General features: G+C 35.3%; 1 pseudogene; it reads left to right on the top strand.

Annotated features, from left to right (window-relative positions):
- Positions 1–338: 338 nt before the first annotated feature.
- On the top strand, positions 339–695 carry LOC149234852 (putative anthocyanidin reductase pseudogene; annotated as a pseudogene).
- Positions 696–13,517: the final 12,822 nt, after the last annotated feature.

Raw genomic sequence — 13,517 nt, 5'->3', positions numbered from 1 at the left:
AGCATAGAGAACACGTATTATGTAGCAGCAGGAGGTCCAATTGGTGTTCACGGGGAGGCATTTCCTTTAGACGAAATACGATGGTCCGCCCGATATTTGCAATACAACTGGCTCCCCTTACCTGGTGAACACAAACAAACTATCAAATACATTTTGAATAATAAGAAATTGCAATCTTGCTCCAAATTATAATGTCAAAAAAATCATTTCATCTCTTAGTTAGAGTGGGATTAATATATAACTCTATTTCCATAAATTTTGAGAGAATAATAACAAACGTAATTGTTTCTAATCGAAATCCTCAATTTTCTTTACTGTGGCCATTCCTGGTTTCTAAGATGTTAGCGGAGCAAGCAATGATGCAATACGCTAAAGTGTACAGACTGGATGTGGTTACCATCATCCCCGTGATGAACGTTGGGCCTTCTATTACCCCAAGTGTGCCCTCCAGCATAGAGTTGGCACTCTGCCTCCTCACGGGGAACCCACACATGTTGTCGGGTCTGAAAGGGATGCAGTTAATATCAGGCTCCATATCGTTGGTACACATGGACGACGTCTGTAGTGCCCAGATTTTCTTAATGGAGAACCCCACTGCACATGGTCGTTACATCTACTCGTCGGTCAACACCTTCGTCCCACAACTCGCACAAAATTTGTCCAAACAATATCTGCAATACAATGTCCCCACCTAGTGAGTATTAATATATTCTTATGTATTTTTGTGCTTGTATATATGTATATACATCAATTGATGAAACATTTTTGCCTATATACGTCTAGGTTGGAGGATGTGCCAAAAACCCTAAAAGTGAACACTTCATCGAAGAAATTGGTGGAAAGTGATTTCTCCTTCAAGTTTGGCATTGATGAAATTTATGATGATGTTGTGGAATACTTCAAGACAAAGGGTTTGCTGAATTAACTGAACACCCAACCTGGGTTGTTTGGTTGAAGCACAAAATAATGATGTGGCGTATTTGGCCACATCACTAAGATACACTCTTAAGGCATGGGAGTTGTTAAAATATATTATGAGTTTTATTTTTACTTCACTTGTATGTTTAAATTACTTTGTTGGACAAAATGGTGACATGCTTTTTTTTCTTATATTCAGTCGCAGCTTAAGAGAGCATCAATCCAATTGAATATGGCTAGAAATTGAATGCAAATTTATCGTATTTTGGATTTATAATATGTTTAGATCAAATTTCTCATTTTGATTTCATCTTTGTTATGTTTGGTAAAGATCAAATTTTCCAAAAAAAATTTAGTTTTTTATGTTTTTTACTTTATATTAAATAAAAAAATTATACATGTTTTTATAATATATTATTAAAATATTTAATCATAATTTATTTAAGTAGTTGAAACTTGAAAATGTATATTTTTGTCAATCATTTCAATCTTATAATAAATATTATGATGATGCAAAGGATTTAAAGCTTTGCATACTGGTTATTGTTAAACAACTTTCTCCAATATTTGAACATTATGAGTGAGCTTGTGAGTCACATGGACACCCATTTCAACAAAAAAAATCTTGTAAATACACATGTCAATGAGTAGTCTACATCTATGTGCAATTTATTGAATAATTGAGGAAATCGGGCCATGTGTAAAAGATTGGGATATGAGCCTAATATGAGGTATGACCGACCTCATCTGCCCCCGACCTATAGTACTCAGACGATCAACAACCTAATAAAGAAAAAAAATTGAGCAGACTGGCTCACCCCGACTAGTCAGAGGTCGGACCTTGGGCTCATTAACAACATTAGGAGTGGGTAACAAAATCAACTCCTGACCACCGGTGGACCCTACACGAACTTTTAGTATATGGATTTAATATAGCTCATACAGCAAATCGACCCAAAGTAAAATTACCAAAGGCACAAATAGAAAGCAATTCATTCCTTCATTTCGACCTTCGTCTTACAGGTTCACCTACGACAATTATCTTTGCACAGGATCCCTATACTAAAAGAATAAGAACTACAGACAACTTAAATGAAAATTCAACAGTAATTAAACTCGCAACAAAGCTCTTAGGGCATAACATGAAACAATTTATTACTTTCTTTTGTCTCCTCTCACACTCGCTAGATCTCCAAACATATATATATATATATATATATATATATATATACAAAATGTTAAAAGAAATATATGTTAACCGAAAATGGACTACAAGATATTTACAGAGGTTTTTTGTCGAAACAAGAAGTGGAGTGATGTTACATTTGGTCTTAGACTGCCGGATGGTACAAGGCTCCAAGCCACACAGTGGTGCTTCAATGTCTACATAATAATTTGCATGCACAGATCGCATGCTGCAAATAGCTCCAGACTTAACAGTTATAAGAATTTATGAACAAGTCGCTTACACGAGACCTTATTTAGTTAATATGGAGGCATCCATCCCCTCTCCTCCATATAGTTGGTGGCATATCGCAATAGATCGGGGTCAGACCTGGGTCTAGGTCGGGGTTCTGGGACCTTACACTATTTGTGGACTGGTCAAGTTCGACTACACTACTAGTATTCCTGTAGGTCGGGGTCAGAACTGAAATAAATTTGCACTTGTAGAAGTTTCGAAGGGACAGACCACCGACTAGTGGCCCATCTCCTTGATTCTCGGTCCATGAATTGAAACTATATTTGTTAAGCCATAATTATATTTTATTTTTCTGGTGCCAATTTTAAATGAGAAAGTACGTTTCGCATGCAATGAGGATTGGCAAAATGAATCTAATCACAATAAGACCCCAACTTTTATTTAAATATATGTTGTCAATATTTATACATGTGGAAGGCAGGTTATATTGTTTTTTTGTTTTAGGCTAAAAATAAATCAACTTTAATTAGTTTTGAAATTTTTATATAAATTCAATAAAATTTATAAATTTTGAAAAAAAAATATTTAAGTTATAAAATACTATATTCTAAAGATTTTATAAAATTTATGGCCATTATTTTTTATTTTTATTTCATTTCATGAGTAATGGCATTGGTATTTGGTGGTCTACCCTCAAACTATTTGTAATATTACTCAAATAAATATTTTTTTTTTTCTCAGTAAAAACTAATTCTATTAAGAAAACATATGGTACAATGCGAGGTTACAAGCAAGAGAAGCAAGAACATAGGCAGCCGGAAAGGATTGGTTGTCCACCTCGGCTCCTAAGAGAGAAAGAGTGGAACACAATGCTGAGCAAGAAGAAACAAGAGGAACAAAAGAGCAAGAACTGAACAGAGGATTCTACCCAACATGTGCGGAATCCACTATTCTGCATTTTTTCCCTTTCTTTTTACCAACTTTGACCCACTCAGGAGGATTTTGCTGAGCTGGCATGATTTGCAAACTGAGATGAGCTGACGGAGAGGTCTCCTTTTCTGAGTCCGAGGTGGAGGATTCATGGTTCCTTTTCTGAGAGGCTGGTATGACTGACGAAACCACAGGACCTGCCGAGGACGGATCCGGTTCCGATGCTGCTGCCACACCTTCCTTATTCTCTTCCTCTTCATCGGAGCTGAAGTCAAAATCGTCCATGGGAGGAGGATCATGAGGCTTCCAGCTTTTGGATTTCTGCTTAGCATTGGCTTTCTTCTTTTGGGCTGGCATCGTGGGACAAGGGCTCTGAAGGTGGCCTATATTATGGCAGTTGCGGCAGCGGAAGGCTGTGTTCTCGTAGTCCAAAGTCTGAGTCCAATGGAAATCTCCAATTTTGAGATTGATCTGGTCCGGGAGACCTTTGCTTATGTCTATTTCTGCACAGATCCTGGCGAAAGTGTATAAGCCCTTTTCCCCTCTAGAGACGTCTGTGTCTAATAGGCGGCCTAGAGAGTTGCCAATCCCTTGGAATACCGCAAAGTGCCAGAGATTCGCTGGGAGGTTTGGAAGTCTGACCCAAATGGGGAGTTTGGTGATAACTGTTGTAGAGGGATCGAAATCTGGGAACCAAGGAGTGAGGAATAAACCAGCTGCACCCTAGAACCATGGGCCACCAGTTAAGACTTTTTGATAGTCCTCATCGAAGGCAAACACTACGATGAAAAATCCCTTTGAGCATAGCAGAACCTTGCAGTTGTTGGTCCAGTTAGATTGGATCCATTGGTAGAGGTCTGCTGTGCGTGGCCATAGCCCATTAAACCTGCAGATAATGCCATGCTCCGCAAAATGTTGGGTTTGCTCATCCAACGATGGATGCTTTATTTCTATGGAGGGGGATTCCTCCAGTTTATCCACCAAGAAAGGCTTGGGAGCTTGAGCAGGTGGAACTGTTCTTTTCGACATCTTAGCATGGACAACGTCTTTATAAGAAAATGCCTCAGCTGAGGAAGACTGCCCTGCAGCGCCCCCTCTTAGACGAAGGGTAAGAGCAATGGAGGAATTTCTCTGAATGCTGTAAAAAGACAGGGGGAAGAGATCCTCGAGTTGTTTACCTTCATGGAGAAGTCGCTGTGCTGCAGAGGGAATCCCCATCTTGATTTCCAGAGCCTGCTTGAGGTCTTGCACTAGATCCGACGTTCTCACCCATTGTAGCAGGGTTTTGCCAGATATAAGCTTGATCTGGATCTGAAAAGGGGCAGAGAAACCAGAGTTCTGCTCGCCTCTGCCGATCTGAGACAACAGGCGGCTGGAGCTTTGAAGGGCCTTCTTATCCTGCGTTTGCCGCAGGGGGTAGAGAGGAGAGGAGGCGGGAGTCCTAGGGATGCCGAATCTGACATTGCGATCTTTACAAATAAATTGAAAATCTTTTTCCAGATCCATATTTGAATCCTGAGAAACGTGGCTCTGAGCTAATAATATGGAGACCATATTATAGATCTGCTTTACGTTCCTTCTGCCCGAACCATCACAGAAGTGATTCGGTACCCAAGCTTCAAGAAGATGAAAAAAAACATGCTGTCGAACATATGTCCAGAGACCCGAATCGATGAATAGTATTACCACCAACGATTTGATGCAGATCTGGAAACGAGCCATCAGACCTGTGCATAAATTGGTTGTAACAATGCCCCGGATGGCCTCATTCAACAACAACTCGCTCAAGCGCATAGATCTGAGGCTGTGAGGGTTCGCCAGTGAAAAAAACCCAATAACGTCCTCCATTTTTAACACTCGCTGCATTTTCGAAACCCATAAGCTGCTCACAACCCTGGTTTCATTCACGTTTGCATCCACTGGCTTGACGACGAGAAGAAACCATAGAGACCCGCTATCCTCTGCAACAGGGGGGAGCCAAATCTCCACGACATATTCAGATGAAATGAATCTTGCGAGGGCTCCTTCGTCATAGGCCATTGAGCTCCACTGTCACTCTCCATTTTCCCTGCCGCCATAAACCCTAAAGAAGAGCCGAGGCTCGACGACGAAAGCGGGAAAAGCTAAACCTGCGTAAAACCTAGCCATTCTCCTCTCCAGCCAATCTCTATATATTACTCAAATAAATATTAAAAAAACTTTCTAGAAGTATTTTTCCTTATACACATTTCAATGTATTTTTTGCATAAGCTTAGATATACTTTTGTCGTTATCTAGAATCAATTGTTTTAAAGCTATGGTTGCTTTCAAAATAAAAAAATATAATCAAAATCTTAAATATATAAATTTTCAATGAAGTCTTTTTATTTCAAATAATGATATGTTCACACATACCATTTCAACCAAATAAACTAGATGCACACAATTCATGTATGCAAATAAGCAGCATGCCACGTGGTTCTTGTTAATCTATCTATACTATTTTTTTATTACAACTTTTAATTAAAATATTTTTTAATGAAAACTAATTTATATTTAAATATAAGAGAAAATTTATAGTAAATTGATAATCATCTTAAAAAAAAAATTACTTTAAAAAAATCGAATTAAATGTAAAACATAAAGAAATTTAAAATTCACATTACCGTGAATAAATAGAAATCTCATATATATATATATATATATATATATATATATATATATATATATATATATATATATATAAAAGAGAATCTCGTATTCTCGGGTAACGAATTAGTTCATTGATTCTCCCTCGTCTCTAACTCGGGTAATGAATCGATTTGAGTGGGCCTCATATCATGGTTTTGAAACTATTTGGTTTGGTCTTTGAAGGTAAACTCTTTTCTAGTCTTATTTATCCATAAACTGACGTGAATATTCCACTAGACAGTTTGTCACAACATATATGATAATATTATATTAAAAATATGAGATTCTACACTATTACATTTTCATTTAATTTCTAGATCTATAAAAATAATTGTAATTAGTGCATGCATGTAAAATTAAATCAAGAAGAAAAGTGGAGAACGACAAAATAAGCTCACACACACATAATACACGAGATATTCTCTCTGGGAAACCCTTTCAGGAGAAAACCCAGTTGGATGGTGAGGTCGCTTCGCTCTCGTTATCTATCTGGAAATATGGCTACAGATACAAAGAAGTAATGTTTGTGGCCCGTGGGCTACTACAGTGCACATATCCTCTCTGTGTTCTCTACCTCTTGTCTCTCCTGGCTATCTTTGTTCAACTATGGAAAAAAATGTTCTCGAAAGAATGGAATACCTCTTCCTTCTAGTGGCCCGATTATAACACATCTCGATAGACTACTATTGATTAATTTTGACTACATAAACTCTTAACTAGAGTTGAAAAATAGACTCTTCTAGAGTATTTTACATCACAAACATGTGACTAGCCCCTTTTCCATGAATAATGGGGCTGACGAGGCATCCTCCCGAACTATAGGTGTGAAAACAGGAAGATCAACTTCTGAGTGGCACAACTTTTGCATACGAACTCTGATTAACGCGATTCTTGCGTCGTTGGAAAGCATTCTATGTGTAGAATGGAATGAAAGGTGTTGGGATCAAGAGGGAAAGTTTTACCCCTAGAAAACGTCATTTGATGCCTCAAAACTCTCCCGGAAGGTTGCATACCATGTTTTTCCAAACTAGGTCTCGCCGGTAAAAACGGTCTCGTGAGTTGATTCCTCCACTTTTTCCACTCCAAATGCATTGATATGGATGAAAAACAATATATTGGTCCAATTTGGATCACTTATCCTTCCACAATAACTGTTGAATTTTTTAAGCATAAATTAATTAAAATGAGATTTCAGAAGTTTCAAACCGGCAATAAGGAATGATTTTATATGAAATTGAAAACTTGTTGATTAAGCTTCATCCTATTCCATTCTTAATTCATACTCATTAACACTCCCATTTTGGCTTCTTACTAGGACTTTAGACCTTCTTCCTCATCTGCTTCGACACTTTTATCACTTTTGATTTCTTCCTTCTATCTTCCACCTTCTTACCTTTTACATTCCTGCCTCATATAGATACATTAGACCTTAGACCTATGACTTTCTTCCTTCTACCTCATCAATCCCTTCTCTTTCTTACTCAACCATTCCAGCTATACCCACTACACCCTCTTTTACCTACTTTAAAGAATAGAGCACTTGCAAGAAAGAGAAGAAAATAGTCGTTCATTAGTAGAAGTTCAAACTTTTTGTTTCAATCTTTGACTAACATCCTTTTTTTTGTTTTCCCTCCTTCCTTCCCTTCTTTCAAGAGCCCTTGATGAGGTTTTTGTTGGATATATATGCAAAGGCGACTAAACATATTTTTGAGAGGTCAAGCTAAATACGACATCTTTCTAGTTCATATATACGCAAAAACGACTAAACCTAAACAATGCCTACCTGTATTTTAAGGTCTTTTTTATCTGGTTAGGAAGAAGATGATAATTACAACATAGCATCTTACTACACCTTTTATGAAATCTGGGGTGCAGTAATCTCTTTAGAAGACGAGAGGATTTCTACCAATTCATAATCGTTCAAGCATGTTTAAGAAGTTTCAAATCCATTTGATCTCTTCTAGATCGAAACTAATATATCGCTCAGGGCTTCGGCATTGACTCTTTCTTCTGCAATGCACTAACCTTAGCATGCATTATGAAGGAGGGAACCCTAAAAGCGTTAAGTAGGTGGGTGTAGTAATTTCAAGGAGGCAGGGCAACTTTTCTCCTCACAGGGATGGATATGTCATTTTGGTTGCTATATGAACCAGATACATTCAAACTTTCATTTGACCTAGCGCAAATCTTATTAGTCACTTTTCCATATATATCAAACAAGAGAATTTTGTTTAGACGTTAGAAAATATGGGAAGGTAAGTGAAAGCCTAACTTCAAGTTGTATGAAGAGTGGAGTTATTTCATTCAAACAAGGAAAGCATTGGTTCATATAGCTGGAAAATCCACCCATATGAGGGAATAGGTGAGGGAATAGAAAATACATCATTGTTCTGTTGGATATAGCTATGAAAGTGACTAAACATACCTATTAGTTTCTTAGTTTATTAGCAGTAATTTCTTGATTAGTTTCTTAGACTTATTTATTGTCTTCTTTTAGGGGAAAGTTAATCAAGAGATTATTAGTTGGTAATATGATTATCTTCGTCTTGTGTAAGTAGGTAATCTATCCGACCTATGGCTACTAGGACCCTTCAATACCTACCATGACATGGTAGTATAAAGAGAATAGAGTGTTTTAGGTTCAAGAGTTGGTTCAAAAATGCAATTCATTCCAATTCCTTCCTTTCCCTTTCCTTCTTTCTTCTTGCTACTTGCTATTGCCCTTCCTCACCCATATGAGTGAGTGATTCATCCTTCAGGGATTGGGGTGGATGGGTAAATAATTAGCAATAAAGCAGCTTGTAGGCACCTCACCTTCCTTTTTCAGGTGAGCAATCCTTCCTTTTTCTGGCTACTGGCTATTGGCCTTTTTATTACTTGCCTGGCTAGAAAGGACTGTACTGTATTGGCCTTATTGATTCTGGCTACTTGCCTTGTAAGGTAAGGTAAGCATAGTAGGAAGAAGGACTTTACTATCCTTATTTATACTGGCTACTACCTTGGTAAGGTAAGTGTAGTAGGAGTAATGAATAGGATGGAAGGATGCGATGAACAGGATTAGCCTTAAGTCATTCTTAGGCCTATCTTTCATTTTCGGAACAAACCAAATTCTTCTTTCTATGATAGCAGGCCTGGGCCACGAAGGATAGACATAAAGGAAACACCCAACTAATAGTTCACTTCTATTTATGTAATAAACTAAACTATTTCTAATGGAAACTCTGTTAGACATGATAGACGGGGGATGAAAATGAGTGAGTCGAGCCCAGGAGGCTCTATGAAGGATATAAATCAGAGTTATTACAATCATGTCAATCAATTGGAATAAAAACTCTATTTGGAGAAAGTGCTCAAGTAAATGACATATTTTATCTCTGTTTAGCACGTCGGAGCTAATCGATATGTGCTCGCGGAGATAAGAAATAAATTGAAATAAGTAGAGGATAAAGAAAATCAAGGAGAAATCGCTCGGAGAAGTAACATAAGAAGGAGGGGAAGGAACATTCTCTACGAATTAAAGGAACCACAACTCTCCTCCACCCTTGAACCCTAGACCCATAATCGACTAGCACCTACTTAACATAGCATGGGCCCATAGTACAATCTCAAAACAATATGGAATCATGGATGACCTATAGTTCATAGTATTAGGAGAAGTATATGGTGTAAAATGTATAATGTTTGCACCCTAATGGCATTAATCATTGTAACTTAGTGTGCTTATGTGAAAGATGTGATGAAGTATGAGGTGTTACATCGTATACATAGTGATCTTGTGGGGCATCCTAAGAAGAAGTGTCGGAAGCATGCATGGAAGGTGGATGGTACATGGCTTGGTTTAGGGTGTTGTGCAAGGATCACTAGTACAAAATCATTATTAGTTACTAAAAAAATGGCTAAACTTTGCATATAAATGATTATTTTTTAGTCAATGACCAGTAGTAGCTAATTTACAGTATCTTATAACGCGACCAACTTTTACTTGTTTTTAGCTTAGTCATTAATTAGTTGTCTCAATTTTATCGTCTAGTAGTATATTTAGTCATTAATTTGGTCATTGATTTAGTTATTGATTTAGTCATTAATTACCACAATTAATGACTAAATATACAACAAAATATATTACTATATGGTCACCCGAGAAAATCAATTAATGACTAAAAAAATGGCTAAAACGTTGGTCGTGTTATAAGATATTGTAAATTATCTACTAATAGTCATATATATGCAAATTTTAGTCATCATTTGAAATCAATTAATGAACAAATAAATATGACTAAATTTTGGTCGTGTTATAAAATACTGTAAATTAGTTACTAATAGTCGTATATATGCAAAATTTAGCCATCATTTGTAATCACAAATGTGTGATTTGTAGTAGTCATTTATCTTTTTTTGGTAGTTCCATATTCATTATATAAACGACTAATTTAGTTGTTTATATTAATTTCATTTACTTTCATTAATAATCATTATAAATGACTAATTTAGTTGTATATTCATTTTATTTGTGTTCATCATTAATCAATATAAACTACTAATTTAGTAGTTTTAGATTGCTTTTATTTGTTCATCATTAATCAACATAAATTAATTAGTATGATTTTGTGACTTTAAAAAAAAAAAAAAAAGTCATATAATGTGCATGTTCATCTAATATGAAAACACAAAGTTACATATGTTAGTTACAATACTAAATAATATCAAGTACAACTATAAATAATTTAAACCACATAAATTATATTATATAAAATGTCATATGAATTTCCAACTTAATATTTGTTGGACTACAATTTACACATGAAATATTGTTTCATCACTTCAAAACATTATCACTGTGTTGCCAAGGCATTGTAGGTGAATTCACCAACTTTGAAGACTTGATCATCACTATTTATATGTGTGTATCATGCAATATATTATCTTTAAGGGTATCACTAGACCGATTCTCTTCTCTATCTCTCTTTCTACATTTGTCGCTCCAGTGTTATTGTTCTCCTCTTTCTTCAATTCCTTCTTTTGACCATTAATATTGAGTTCTTTTATGAAATGAAAGAAGATATAATGAAGAGTATAAGACATGAAATACGATGAACACTAGAATATAAACTAAAGTAGACTATAAAGGATTTATACGACATACACCTCAACATCAGCCATTATGTGGCAAGATGACCTGTATAAACAAAACAAATAAAACATCACCATAGAAAAAACACCTTGGTAACTTAATAACAATCATGTCATCTAATTAGTTACATTCTAAAAAGATCAAGTTGTAGATATCTTGTGAAAAAAATGGAAAGAAAAAGAAAACATATAATAAATAACATATGACAACTAGTTGGAAAATTGCATCATAGAAAATTCTCCTATGGTTACCCATACATGTAGGTGGGTAACATGCCCCAATATGCCATGATCCTTAGGGTCCAAACTAAGTAAACCGCCTACTAAAATAATGATTGATTGGTTGCATCTTGACCTTGCCTCTCCTTCATGAGTCAAAAAAATAAAAATAAGTCCATCATTAACTAGTTATATTCCATAGTATCGTTTTCGCATGTTACCTTCACATACCTACCAAAAATTTCATATATGTCAAACAAATGGCATTTTGGAATTGTTCCTAAAACTATGTCATTTATACCCCCTTCCAATATATCTAACCAATGTACCCACTTGATTTTCTTCTTTCATATTCATTTACATCTTAAAAAATATTTGTTTCAAAAACAAAGCTAGCCCCAATATCTCTAGATCCTAATCCATATTTGTCATAAAACATAAGAATTAATACTCTCTTATGATCAACATTGTACAACAATGAAGCTACACAAAACTAACTATTTGTATAAAACAAAAATGAAGCGATTTGTATAAAACAAACAATGAAGCTACACAATGAAGCTTAATTTCTAATGGTTATACAATGAAGGTTAGTTTCTATTGGTAACTACACAAAATAAAAATGAAGTTATTGGTATAAAACAAACAACAATGAAGCTTACACAAAACACTCAATCAATTGGTATAAATTCCAAACATAATGAGAAAAGGAGCAGTGCATCATTCTCTACCATGTGTTCTACCAAATAAAATGGTAAAAATACTAGAGAAAAAATCTCTTCTTTACAATGCATTTTAAGAAGAATAAATGGATATTCAGTTCCTTATATTCTATTTTAGGAAATCCATTTGCATTCCAATTTCGAAGCACCTCCACATAAAGAGATATAACATTTCAAGTTTCCACATACATCATAGAAATTCATGATGATATTTCCATAAACAAGAAAATGAATTAAACTAAGACAAATCACATACGTGTGACAAGAAATGGTATGCAAACATTGATTATCTTGCACAGATCAAAACATTTCAATGTTCTATCTGCGGATCTTGCAGCTAGTACCCACTAATTGAAAGAATTGAATGCAAGACAATTAAACTGAATAAATAGGAATACACTTTGTTAGAAAAAACCAAAATAATACTTCAACCCAAAACAAAACTCATACTACAATAGAAATAAGAAAATGTACTGTATTGATATGTGCATGAATTGAAAGAGAAATGAGAACAATTACACAAGAAAAAAGTGCAAGAGAAAATCAAACTATACACTCCATATTATATTAGGTATATACAAGAGTATAAAATTGGTGGATAGAAATATTTTATGAGTTAGAAGAGTGATAATATTTTGACCATCTCATTGCAATAAACTTACGTATATCATATATATTGGACTAAATCAACTAGGCCTAAGTCTCATCACTCAACTAAGTTACTAAAATTACATGATGGAACAATAGCCTAGCCTCAAAAGCAAGTTTTGATATGAAGAAAAGAAATGGGTTATTATGAGGAATGGCTCCATTTTTTCTCTATCTTCTACACCTTGTTTGGATGGTATTTATAAATTTCTCATTCAATCTAAGTCAACACCTTATCAGTGATATCTTGTTTTATGTCTTGTAGAATTCTCTTGTTTCAGGCTCTAGCTTTTATAACAAACATGGAAAACCTTTCGTGGAAAATAAACCTCAAAACTTGGTATGATTTTCCACAAGCTTGCATGCTAATAGGGTTAAAAGACAAATTCTTGAGTTTTCTGAGTTAATGAAGAAATTATTAATCATTTTACCCTTTTCTATGTATCACCAAAAGAAAAATAAAAGTAAGGCATGTTACATCTATCTAACAAGATATCTTATTAACCCCAACTCTGTAATTATTGGTAGTTGGATCTTTAGGCTACCTGATATATATCACATAGAGTGGACAAGATTTAATCAAAGGAACTCCCCTCCCTAAACAAGGAACCAGGCAACTAATTAATGGGCATTTTGCAGATGATTCCTCACATCCTAAAGGAACATGAATGAGTGGAAAATATGATGGACTACCTCCAAACCTACCCAACTCCAGGGTCATGAATTCTATGTGTCAAAACCCAACCAAAAGTTCTATACAATGTATGTGAGACCACAGTGGTTTGTTAGTTGATCAACTCTGATCCTAAATTCAACAAGGTTAGAGATGTAAATTCATTGGTATCCCCTTCAACTTCAAG

Source organism: Pinus tabuliformis, chromosome 8 (genome assembly GCF_031772625.1).
Source record: "Pinus tabuliformis cultivar Carrire ecotype Pingquan chromosome 8, CPIR1, whole genome shotgun sequence".
Classification (NCBI taxonomy): Eukaryota; Viridiplantae; Streptophyta; class Pinopsida; order Pinales; family Pinaceae; genus Pinus; species Pinus tabuliformis.
Note: the sequence above shows the minus strand (reverse complement) of the source record. Positions and strands in the feature narration are given on the sequence as shown.